The 12,925-nt window shown below is 49.5% G+C and overlaps 1 pseudogene; it reads right to left on the bottom strand.

The window, feature by feature from the left end:
* Positions 1 to 4,379: 4,379 nt before the first annotated feature.
* LOC100609825 (large ribosomal subunit protein eL19-like) lies at positions 4,380 to 5,020 on the bottom strand (annotated as a pseudogene).
* Positions 5,021 to 12,925: the final 7,905 nt, after the last annotated feature.

The raw sequence follows: 12,925 nt of genomic DNA, 5'->3' as shown, positions 1-12,925 counted from the left end.
GAGAAATCTCAGCCCTGGTGGAGCTTACCTTTCAGTGGGGGAGACAGACAATAAGGAAATAAATACATAATAAGTCGGAGCTGGAGAGAAAAATCAGGGAAGAAGGAAATGTGTATGGGGAGAGTTGGAGTCTTGCACGGGGTGACTGGAGAAGACTCAAGGATAAAGAGCAAACCATGCAGACATCCAGGAAAGCTTGGCCAGGAGGGGAGACCACCAAGTGCCAGGACAGGAAGGAGGGCCATGCCTGGCATGGGCAGGAGGCAGCCAGAAGCTGCGTGGGTGCAGAGTGAGTGGAGGGGAGGCCAGGGGTTGGAGTCAAGGCAGGGAGGTAAGTGGAGAAGGATGGACAGTGGGCAGGCCATTTAGGGGACTTGGACTCTGAATGAGACGGGCTCATGAACAGAAGACGATCGTGATGGACTTGGGCTTTTGGATGCTCTGCTGAGAATAGCTTGTGGGGACCCAAAGAGGGGAAGCAGGGAGACCAATCAGGTGGCCAGCTGGGCTGACCAGGCATGGGGATGAGGATAGAGTGGTGAACATGGGGTGGAGTGGTGAGAACCAGTCAGATTTCAGAGAAAAGTGCTTCGACAGCAGAGCCCCTGGGATTTGCTGATGGAAAAGATGCGGTGTGAGAGGAAGCAGGGACTTAGGAATGCCTGCTCTCGGGTGGTCTGAGCACCTGGAAGGATGGAGTTTCTGCAGCAGAAGGCACAGCTGGGTGGGGGCGATGCAGCCCGACCAGAGGTTCGCTGTCAACACATAGCGCTGTTGCACAGACAGGCTGGGAGCACACAGGGAAGTCAGAGCCAGAGCATCAAGGTGAGAGCATTTAGAGGTCATTTCAAGTCAGGAAACTGGGTGAGGTCACCTCAGGAGGGAGGACAGATGGGGGACAGGACCAAGGACAGAGCCCTGAAGGGGTGAGGACGTGGAGGATGAGTGAGCAGCCTGCGAGGTGGGCTCCTGGAGAACCCACCTCCAGGATCCATTGAAGACAGGAGGGAGTGGATGCTATGTGATGAGTATACAGGAGTGACCATTTGGTTGTAGGGACTGGGAGGCCATTACTGACTTGGACAGAGCAGTGGCTATGGAATGGACTCAGATCACAAGTTTGCAGAGGGCTCTGGGGACAGTGGCAGGAGAGGAACTAGAGGCAGTGAATACCTACTTCTCTGTTGAGGAGAAGAAGAGCAGAAAAATGGGGCTGTAACCTTCTTTTTAAAATGTAGACTTAGCCTATCTGCCCAGGAAGACACTTGAAAAACTGAGTTAATGACCAGATCTCTTTTATTTGTTAACTTAAAAACCTGACAATTTATAAATTTAGAAAAAGAGAAACTTTATTTCTTATAAATGGTTACAGCCAGCAAGGTGGCCATCCCCCAGGCCAAGATGGGAGATGGCTCTTCATAGGAGGAGGGGTTGGGGCAGGAGCTCTATGCTGAACAGGTTGGCTAAACATACATAGACAACAGGCTTTGGGAGGAGCTATGAATACTCAGGAAGGGGGTCCTGACACGTGTATTATGTAACATAGGACCCAATCTCACTCTGTCGGGGAGACTAAACATTTGAATATATTACGACTGTAATCCCAGCACTTTGGGAGGCCAAGTCTGGCAGGTTACCTGAGGTCAGGAGTTCGAGATCAGCCTGGCCAACATGGCGAAACCCCCATCTACTAAAAATACAAAAATTAGCTGGGCGTGGTGGCGCCCATATGTCTGTAGTCCTAGCTACCTGGGAGGCTGAGACAGGAGAATCCCTCGAACCCGGGAAGCAGAGGTTGCAGTGAACCGAGATCGTGCCATTACACTCCAGCCTGGGCGACAGAGCGAGACTCCGTCTCTAAATAAATAAATAAATAAATAAATAAATTAGGACTAGGCCCTGTACCTCAAGAGGTCTTTTCAGGACAGGAAGGCATGCAGATGTGCAACCTCTGTAAACCGGCCAGAACCAGTCCAAGGTCGGTGGTTTCTTATCAGGAGACAGTTACAGTCTTCTGTCCAATGAAAGTTGTAGTTACGGCTGCTGGAGCAGGGCTGGGGGTCACTTAGTGGCTGGTGGAGCTGCAGTTGCTTAAAGTTGCTCCTCTCAAGGCCGGTGCTTATTTAGCTGCTGGAGGGAAGGAAAACCCAACAGCAGTGGGAACGACGTTTTCTCTCTAAGTGTGCGGTGCGTGGCTTCACCCTCCCCCGCACGGCCTTAGGCCCTGTTTATGATTTGGCATCTTACTGCCACAGAGTCCGTTCTGTCAGTCTTATGGTCTCTAGCTTGACGTTAACGCTGGTCTGTTGTGTCCAAACCACAAAAGGGCGGGGGTATCAGGAGGCCTGTCTGACCTCCCATCCCCCATTATAGCCTCAGTGTTGAGGTTTTCCTGGGGACCCCCTGGCCACAGGGGGGTTCGTTCAGCCAGTGGGGGATGTAGGATTTTATTCTTAGTTCATATGTAATTGCTTTAATGTGTGTTAAATATGTCTTTTGAAGTGATGACAAGATAATTAGTTTTTGTTTAGAATGTATTTTCTGGTTCATTAGCTCCCATTAAATTAAACTAAAAACAAGATATAGCCACAAAAGTAACATATTCCTGAGACTGGGGGGCTGCCTTCCCTGCGTCCCACTGTGCATCAGCTGACCAGCAAGAGATTTTTTTTTTTTTTTTTTTTTTGAGACGGAGTCTCGCTCTGTCGCCCAGGCTGGAGTGCAGTGGCGCGATCTCGGCTCACTGCAAGCTCCGCCTCCCGGGTTCACGCCATTCTCCTGCCTCAGCCTCCGGAGTAGCTGGGACTACAGGCGCCCGCTACCACGCCCGGCTAATTTTTTTGTATTTTTAGTAGAGACGGGGTTTCACCGTGTTAGCCAGGATGGTCTCGATCTCCTGACCTCGTGATCCGCCCGCCTCGGCCTCCCAAAGTGCTGGGATTACAGGCGTGAGCCACCGCGCCCGGCCGAGATTTTTAACTATTTTTTAAAAAGAGATTTTTAACTATTCTTCTTATGATGCTAAAATCTTAAAATATTTGGCTAAACCACAATGACTTTTGTGCCAACCTAATAGCTCAATGAATTTCTCTGTTTGGATTCTAATTGGTGTTTACAAGTTTCTGAGTATTGACAGCAATTTTATTTTTTAAAATTGTTTTTCAGATCTCACAGCTGAATTGAAAATGCCTGGTGTGTATTAGAATCTAGCCTATTGTAATCATAGAAGGCAGTACTGTTCAGTAGCTAAAAGGCATGAGCTACTACTCATACAAACAGCAGTCCCAAATGAGTCCCCGAAATATCACGAAAATGAAAGGAGCCAGACACGGAGGCATGCAAGCTACATGCGCCCCTTTATTTTATCATACTTAGTCTCATGTGTCAACGTAGTGAGGGTATAGTATCTAGTTATTTCATCAGAACTAAGCCAAGTATTGCCACGAGGGTGTTTTGTGGATGTGGTTAACACCCACAGGCAGTTGACTTTGAGAAAAGGAGATTACCCTTGATAATATGAGTGAGCCTCATCCAATCAATCAAAGGCCTTCAGAACAAATACTGAGGTTTCTTGGAGAACAAATTCTGCCTCCAGGCTGCTGTATCAGCCCTTGCCTGAGCTAGCCTGCTGGCCTGCCCTGCTCACCCTGTGCACCCTCTGTTTTTGAACTTGTCAGCCTCCACAATTGTGTGAGTGAGTTCCTGAAAATAAAGCTCATTCCATACACGGTTTCTCTGAAGAATCCTGAAGTTCTAGAACAGGTGAGACTGCTCTACAGTGATTTTAAAAATGGCACAGGGGCTGGGCGTGGTGGCTCACGCCTGTAATCCCAGCACTTTGGGAGGCCGAGGTGGGCGGATCACAAGGTCAGGAGTTTGAGACCAGCCTGACCAACATGGTGAAACCCCATCTCTACTAAAAACACAAAAATTAGCCAGGTGTGGTGGCACACGCCTGTAATCCCAGCTACTCAGGAGGCTGAGGCAGGAGAATTGCTTTAACCTGGGAGGCGGAGGTTGCAGTGAGCCGAGATCGCGCCACTGCACTCCAGCCTGGTGACAGAGCAAGACTCCATCTCAAAAAAAATGGCATGGGGCACGAGTGTGGGGATTGACTGGAGAGGGTGGGGGATGGACTGGAGAGAGCGGGGGATGGACTGGAGGGGGGGGGGATGGACTGGAGAGGGCGGGGGATTGACTGGAGAGAGTGGGAAAGAACTCCCTGAGTTGATGGAAGTGTTCTGCATCCTGATGGCCGCAGCTGTTAATGCAGCATGAACGGTTGTCAAGACTCATTGAAAAAGACACTTAAAGTGGACCCATTTTATTGTATGTGAATGATACCTCAATAAAACAGATTTTTTAAAAGGATTGTTTTATTTTAATGGCTGATCTATGTAATCACAGAGGCCAGTACGTACAGACAACGGGGGAGCTTTTATTTTTTGGTCTCTTCCTCCTTGGACAAAGTCTTGAAGATCTCCTCCTTCTTGACTTGGAGGCGCTCTTCACGGCGCTTGCGTGCTTCCTTGGTCTTAGACCTGCGAGCCTCAGCCTAGTCAGCCAGGAGCTTCTTGCAGGCCTGTCTGCCTTCAGCCTGTGGCTGTTCCATGAGAATCCGCTTGTTCGTGAACATATTCCCCTTCACCTTGAGGTACAGGCTGTGATACATACGGCAATCAGTCTTCTTCGATTCCCGGTATCTTCTGAGCAGCCAGCACGGAATCCTCATTCTCCTCATCCACTTGACCTTCTCTGGCATTCGGGCATCGGCTGTACCCTTTTGCTTACCTATGCCTATGTGCCTGCCCTTCCGGCGGGCCAAGGTGCTTTTCCGCATCGAGCCGGAATGGACAGTCACTGGCTTGGGGATGATCAGCCCATCGTTGATCAGCTTCCAGATCTGCTGACGGGAGTTGGCATTGGCGAGTTCATTGGTCTCCTTGGGGTCCAACCAGACCTTCTTCCCACAGCGGAGGACATTAGCAGCGAGCCTCTTCTGAAGCCTGAGCGTGCTCATGGCTGCGGCCACAGCAGCAAAAGGAAAGAGCTCAGATGAATTATTTTAAAGTCTAACTTACCATAAATTTTCTTCAAGTCTATGAAGGACTTTATATCTTAAGAGTCTGCAAATCACACTTCCCCCAAATACCTTTATTTTAAAATATGTTTTATTTAATTTTCTTTTTTTAAATTATTATTATTTTACGGAGTCTCACTCTGTTGCCAGGCTGGAGTGCAATGGCGTGATCTCAGCTCACTGCAACCTCCGACTCCCTGCTTTAAGCAATTCTCCTGCCTCAGCCTCCAGAGTAGCTGGGAACTACAGGTGTGCACCACTACGCTCAGCTGATTTTTGTATTTTTAGTAGAGACAGGGTTTCACCATGTTGGCCAGGATGGTCTCTATCTCCTGACCTCGTGATCCACCCTTCTCAGCCTCCCAAAGTGCTGGGATTACAGGCGTGAGCCACCGGCCCGGCCTTTAATTTTTATTTTTTTGAGACGAAGTCTCGCTCTGTCGCCCAGGCTGGAGTGCGGTGGCGCGATCTTGGCTCACTGCAACCTCTGCCTCTCAGGTTCAAGGGATTCTTCTGCCTCAGCCTCCCAAGCAGCTGGGATTACAGGTGTGTGTCACCACGCCCAGGTAATTTTTGTATTTTCATTAGAGACAGGGTTTTACCATGTTGGCCAGGCTGGTCTCAAACTCCTGATCTCAAGTGATCCATCTACCTCGGCCTCCCAAAGTGCTGGGATTACAGGCGTGAGCCACCGCACCTAGCCTAAAATAATTTTGATTTATTTAGATTTCAACTACTAAATATTATTTGAAAATACCAAATGTGGATTATTTTCAATTTCAGACTTAGTAAGAATCTCAGTGTTATCATAGGTGTAGCCTATTGGTAGGATGTGCAATCTTTCCATGGAAAACAAACCACATTTAGAAGCTTGCTAATAGGAGGCGGAGGCACCCTGTCTGCCCGGCTTGTGGGCTGGCTGGAAGAGCAACGGCAGGAGGACCTGCACTGAGACTCTGTGGTTAGAGGGGCACGTGCTGGTTTGTGTCTCCGACTTTTGACACATGGCTGCCTCGTACTGCTGGAGCCCGGCAAGGCGTTAGATGTCATCCCATCATTCTTCTTTCCTCCTGCCAGAAAGGATCCGATCCTCATATTTTTGTCACATGCTGAAGGAAGGGAAGAAAGATGAGAAGAAATGAAGGAACAGAAAAAAGAAAGGGAGGTAGGAAGAGAGGGACGGACGGAAGGATGTGACTAGCCCTGTGTTGTGAATTGAGAAGGAAAACCCCACAGTCACCTGCTCCTGTCTCCTGGGCCTTTCTTCTCCGGCCTGGGGGCATTTGCCTGTCCCCTCCCTTCCTCTGCACTCCTTCCTTGTTTCAAACAAAAAAAAAATCTCCACACGCTGTATTGAATGTGGTGGAGAGAACATCGGCGTTCCAGGAACAAGAGAGATGTGTGCGTGTGTGTGGTCTGCAGAATAATGACCCTCCAAATGTCCATGCCCCAATCCCCAGAGCCAACTTGTGGCTATGTCACGTTGCATGGCTAAAGGGACTTTGCAGATGGGCTTAAAGTTCCAGGATTTAACCTCGGCAGATTATCCTGGATCATCCTTGCGGGTCCAGTCTAATCGTGTGAGCATTTCAAAGCAGACAACTTTCTCCAGCTGCAGTCAGAGATTCAGCACAAAGGAGAGTCAGAGCGCGTCAGAGCACGAGAGGGACCTGGCCGGCGGGTGGTGGAGGGGTGCGTGGAAGGCGTGAGCAGGAACCTGGGCCTCCTCGGGGAGCCAAGACTAGCCCCTGACTGAGAGCCGGCATGAAGATGGGAATCTGACCAAACGAACAGCATTCAGACCACAGCCTGGAAGATTCTGGGAGGAGATTCAGTCTGAGAGCCTCCAGAAAGGGGCGTGGGCCTGCTGTCACCTTGATTTCAGGCTCCCACCACCCTAAGCAGAAGACCAGTCAGGCAAAACTGCCCGGCCTTCTGCCCTGAGGAACTGTGAGAGAATAAATAGGTGTTGTAAGCCGTTAAGATTGCGGTAATGTGTTACGGCAGGGAAAGAAAGCAAGTACGTGTACATGCAGAAATACGTGGGCTTTCATAGACTCACTCATCTTGCTGTCCCCTGCTGTCCTTGAGCCTCGGTGTCTTGTTCAGTCATTGATTCATGTTGACATGCTGACACCATAGCCATGTATGAGCAGTCCACTACTAATTGCCCCTGCTTTTATTCAGCAGGGGCCACCTTGTGAGCAGCTGGCAGGTGCAGGTATGAAGAGGGGTCGACTGTGCTCTTAGCGGCACCCTGGACACAGCCCAAGTGTCCAGAACGGCACTGAGCACTTCACCTGCTCCTCATTCAACGCTTTCAAAGCTCTACGAGCTGAGTATTGTCATCCTGCTTTTTCAGATGATGAAACTGAGGCATAGAGGGATTCGATACTTTGCTTAAGGCTTCACAATCACCAAGAATCGAAGCCCAGTTTAAGGTAAGTTCTAACCTTGAGGCTGGGGCTCGTGACCTCGAGTCTGGATGTTATTAAACACGGAGCAGTGCTGGGGCTTTTATGCTTCCAACTCCACCGTCCATGGCGCGGGGAGGCTGCAGGGGAGCCTCAGCACTGGCTCTGCCTGGCAAGAAGGACACCCTCATGCAGTGACCTGGAAACTGAACCCTCTGGTCACTGCCTCCCGGGATCGTCGTGCGTGGGGACAAGAGGATGGTGGTGGGGCGGGATTTTCCACGCAGCTGCTGTGGCTGATTGCTTCGCCAGTGCTGCGGGGAACACACAGTGGATCCTGTGCCGTGGCTGGAGGGGCCGCTCCTGACGCCCCATCCTTGACCTTTGCAGATTGGCCAGGGGAGCACGTCATGCGAACTCCTTAGCCCTTCCTCCCAATAGCTCTCTCTTTCAAGGATTTCCTGTCTTCTTCTCCACACGTGTGGCTGCTGTAGGCTCTGCTCTCTCCCCTCGGATTTCTCCCAGTTGCCCTTGGAGCAGCCTTCCGGCAGTTTCTACCGAGGCCCTCTCTCTGGTTCCCAACTTCCCTCCAAGCCCAGCCACCAGGAAGGAATCCCACCTTCCTGGAGTTTGGTGTTCTTGTCTTCTATGCAGAAGGTTAAGCCCAGAGTGCCTGGCGGCGCGGACCTTGGACCTCACCTTGCAATGGCAGAGGCAGAGGCATGCATTCCTGAGGTCCTTTCCCAGATAGCTGGAGGGGAGTAGAATTGTGGGGAACCGAACCCTGTCCCCTTTTCTTTCCCTGGACTCCTCCCATTGGGTGGAGCAGCTCCTTTTCTTCTGGGCGTGGCCCTCCACACGGAACCAGGGGACACACTCTCAAAGCCTTCACTGTTCAGTTTAAGATAACGAGCTGAAGTACAGGTGTAAGACAGAAAAATGTGGAAGGCTCCTTGCCCTGTGTGCCAGCTCTCTGTCCCTGAGTCTCTGGGTTGGATGTCTGAGCAGATGTCTGAGAGGACAGCTAGAGGGGGGCCTCGGAGGAGGAGCCAGTCTGCTGCAGGCGGCCCCCCCCCGCCGGGCTGGGGACACTGGCACCTGTGGTCGGCTGGAGAACGGCCCTCCAAGGACGTCCACGTCCCAATCCCTAGGACCTGTGACAGCAGCCTCTGGAGCACAGGGACTGTGCCGATGTGATTGAGTGAAGGATCCTGAGACGGAGAGGATCCTGGGAGACGCAGTGGCCAGGGGGAGTCACAGAGTGGGCAGGAGGGCTGGAGAGGGAGGAGAGGTGACTCAAGCAGAGGCTGGCGGGCTGGCCACCACGAGGAGGCAGGCGGCCTCACAGTGGGAGAGGCGAGGGCTGGTGGCTCCCCTGGATCCTCCAGAGGGCACCAGCCCTGATTTCAGCCCTGTGAGGCTGCTTTGAGATTTCTGACCTGCAGAATCTTACGAGGACATTTGTGCTGTTTTAAGCCACTAAATTTTGGTCACTAGGTAGAGCAGCCACAGACAATGAATATGCATCCCCAGGGAAGTTGGAGAATGTGGGGGCTGGGGGCCAAGCAGCCACTTTAGGAGCCTTGGAGCAGTGGCCTCAGCAGAGGCCCCGGGCCCTCCTCAGGAAGGGGACGCAGCTGCAGGGCACCAGGTTGCCCCAGAGTGTCCCCGAAGGGCGTGGAGGAGCTCCTGCTCCCCTGTATGGGTGAGGACTGAACTCAGCCTGCCTGTGTGTGTCTGTGTCCATATGTGTCCCTGTTGGGGCGTGCGCCTGTCTCTATGAGTGTATCTGTCTCTGTGTGTGTCTATCTCTGTGAGTGTGTCTCTGTGTGTCTACTGTGTGTGTGTCTGTCTGTGTGTATGTCTCTGTGTCTGTGTCTGTGTGTGTGTATGTCTCTGTGTGTGTGTCTCTGTGTATATCTCTGTGTGTGTATCTCTGTGTGTGTCTGTCTCTGTGTGTCTGTGTCTGTGTGTGTGTCTCTGTGTGTCTGTGTCTCTGCGTGTGTGTCTCTGTGTGTCTGTCTGTGTGTGTGTCTGTATGTCTCTGTGTCTCTGTCTCTGTGTGTGTCTCTGTGTGTCTCTGTCTCTGTCTGTGTGTGTGTCTGTGTGTATATCTCTGTGTGTGTCTGTCTCTGTGTGTATCTATCTCTGTGTGTCTGTGTCTGTGTGTGTGTCTGTCTCTGTATCTCTGTCTCTGTGTGTCTCTGTCGCTACGTGTGTCTGTCTCTGTGTGTCTGTCTCTCTGTGTGTCTCTGTGTATGTGTGTGAGTGTGTAGGCCCTGAAGAGGTCTTGTGGTCACCATGAGGGGCCCCCACCTGAGGGTGAAGAAGGGTGTTGGCCAAGGGCTGGGAGGGTAGATGTGGGTCTGAGAGACGCCAGTGTGGACGCCTGCTAACGGAGAGCCAGAGCCCTCCCCTACGAGAGACCAACAGAGAGAAAGAGGGACGGGGACCCCAAACCAGTGTGTTTACACAGATTTGACAGAGCTCGGGCCTAATATGAACCCTGAACCCAGTTGTAGAATGGTGCCATGCTTGTCGCCTGATGTTTGCAGACTGAGAAAGACAAACCCCCTGGGTGTGTGTCTCACCAGCACACTTGCTTTGTTCAGTGGGGAGGCCACTTCAGCACCTGCTCCCTGAGGCCTCCCCAAGTGTCCTGGGCCCGGTAGTGAGCGCGGGAGTGACGCAGGGGCACAATGACCCCATGGACGGCTGCAGAAAGAATGGGAAAGACCTGCGTTTCACCCACCTCCATGTGTATGTGAGCCTTGAGGTACAATCATCCCACCATCAGAGATTTACTCATGTGGCCTCAAACAAAGGAGAAGGCAGTGATGGCTTCTGAGCAGATGGTGCTTTTCCCAAGAGGGAGTTGACAGGATCTTAGAGCATGTCTGGGATTTTAGTTACTCCAGGCAAGGGAACCCGCACGTGGATCTCAGAATTGTGAATATACTAGTGTAAATCTAGGGTAAAGGTTGTTGACATTTTTTAAACCAAGATGATACCCTAATTGTTTTTTAATTTTTCAAATAATTATTTTTATTTTGTCTTAGAGACGGAGTCTTGCTCTGTCACCCTGGCTGAAGTGCAGTGGGATGATCATAGCTTACTGCAGCTTTGAACTCCTGGCCTCAAGTTATCATCATCCCTCAGGCTCCCAAATAGCTCGGACTACAGGTGTACGCCACCATGTCCGGCTCCTAATTGCTTTTTAAAATTAATGGACTTTATTTTCTAGAGAAGCTTTAGGTTTACAGAAATTGAGCAGATGGTACAGAGAGTTTCCATATACCCCCTTCCTCCACACACAGATACAAATTCTGCTATTAGTCATGTTTTGTACTAGTGTAACTAGTAATTATTGACATTAACTACAATTGATGAACTGCTATTATTGATATCTTGTTATTAACTAAAGTTCATAGTGTACATAAGCGGCCACTCTTTGTGTTGTATAGTTTCATGAGTTTTCACAAATGCATCGTGTCATGTATTCACCATTATAGTATCATATAAAACCGTTTCATGGCTGAGCATGGTGGTTCACACCTGTAATCCCAGCACTTTGGGAGGCTGAGGCAGGAGGATTGCTTGATCCCAGGAGTTTGAGACCAGCCTGGGCAGCATAAGAAAGGAAAACTTAGCTAGGTGTGGTGGTATGCACCTGTAGTCTTAGCTACCCAGGAGGCTGAGGTAAGAGGATTGCTTGAGCCTCTTAGCTACCCAGGAAGCTGAGGTGGGAGGATTGCTTGAGCCTGGGAGGTCAAAGCTGCAGTGAGCCATGACTGCATTACTGTGCTCCAGCCTGGATGACAGAATGAAACCCTGTCTCAAAAAAAAAAATCATTTTACTGTCCTAAAAATAGCCTGTGCTCCACCCATTCGTCCCTCCCTGCCCCTAACAACCCCTGGCAACCATTGCTCTTTGTATTGTCTTTATAGTTTTGCCTGGAATGTCATGTAGTTGGCTTCATATAGCCTGTGGCCATTCCAGATTGGCTTCTTTTAATTAGTAATAGACGTTTAAGACTCCTCCAGGTCTTTTCACAGCTTGATGGAGCATTGCTTTTATTGTTGAATAATATCCCACTGTATGACGCACCACGGCTTTTTGATCCATTCACCTTTTGGAGGACACCTTCGTAATTTCGACTTTTGGCAATTGTAAGTGAAGTTGCTATAAACATTCATTTCAGGTTTTTGCATGGACATGTTTCCAACTCATTTGGAATAATTCCTAGGGGTGTGGGTGCTGGATCCTATGGAAAGAGTGTGTTTAGCATTGTAAGAAACTGACAAACTGTCTTTCAAATTGGCTGCACTATTTTACATCCCCACCAGCAATTAATGAGAGTTCCTGTTGCTCTTCATCCTTACTAGCATTTGATATTGTCAAATTTAAAGTTTAGCCATTCTAATAGGTATGCAGTGGTATCTCATTGTTGTTTTATTTTATTTTATTTTTTGAGACAGAGTATTGCTCTGTTTCCCAGGTTGGAGTGCAGTGGCATGATCTTGGCCCACTGCAACCTCCACCTCCGGGGTTCAAGTGATTCTCCTGCCTCAGCCTCCCAAGTAGCTGGGATTACAGGCGGGAGGCCACCACGCACAGCTAATTTTTGTATTTTTAGTGGAGACGGAGTTACACCATGTTGGCCAGGCTGATCTCGAACTCCTGGCCTCAAGTGATCCACCCGCCTTGGCTTCCCAAAGTGCTGGGATTACAGGTGTGAGCCACAGCACCTGGCCTATTGTTTTGATTTTCAATTACTTAATTATGTATGATGCTGAGTATCTTTTCATATGTTTATTTGCCATGTGTATATCTTCATTTGTGAGGTTCAGATCTGTTGCCCATTTCAAAATTGGGTTGTTTGTGTTCTTACGGTTACATTTTAAGAGTTCTTTGTATATTTTGGATACAATCTTTTATAAGGTATGTGTTTTGCCAGTTCTTTTCCAGTATGTGGCTTATCTTTTCATTCTCTTAACAATGTCTTTCATGGAGCAGAAATATTTAATTTTAATGAAGTCCAACTTATCATATTTTTCTTTTATGGCTTATGCCTTTGGTGTTGTATCTAAAAACTCGTCTCCAAATCAAAAGTCACTAAAATATTCTTCTATGTAATCTTGGGGGAGTTTTATAGTTTTGCATTTCACGTACAGGTCTATGATCTATTTTACACTTACTATAGCCGAAAGGCCAAGAAGCAGTTAGGTCTATGATCCATTTTATTTATTTATTTATTTTTGAGACAGAGTCTGGCCCTGTTGCCCAGGCTGGAGAGCAGTGGCACGATCTTGGCTCACTGCAACCTCTGCCACCTGGGCTCAAGCGATTCGTGTGTCTCAGCCTCCTGAATAGCTGGGATTACAGGTGTGTGCCACCACACCCGGCTAATTTTTGTCTTGTTAGTAGAGA

This window comes from Pan troglodytes, chromosome 8 (genome assembly GCF_028858775.2).
Source record: "Pan troglodytes isolate AG18354 chromosome 8, NHGRI_mPanTro3-v2.0_pri, whole genome shotgun sequence".
Lineage (NCBI taxonomy): Eukaryota > Metazoa > Chordata > Mammalia > Primates > Hominidae > Pan > Pan troglodytes.
Note: the sequence above shows the minus strand (reverse complement) of the source record. Positions and strands in the feature narration are given on the sequence as shown.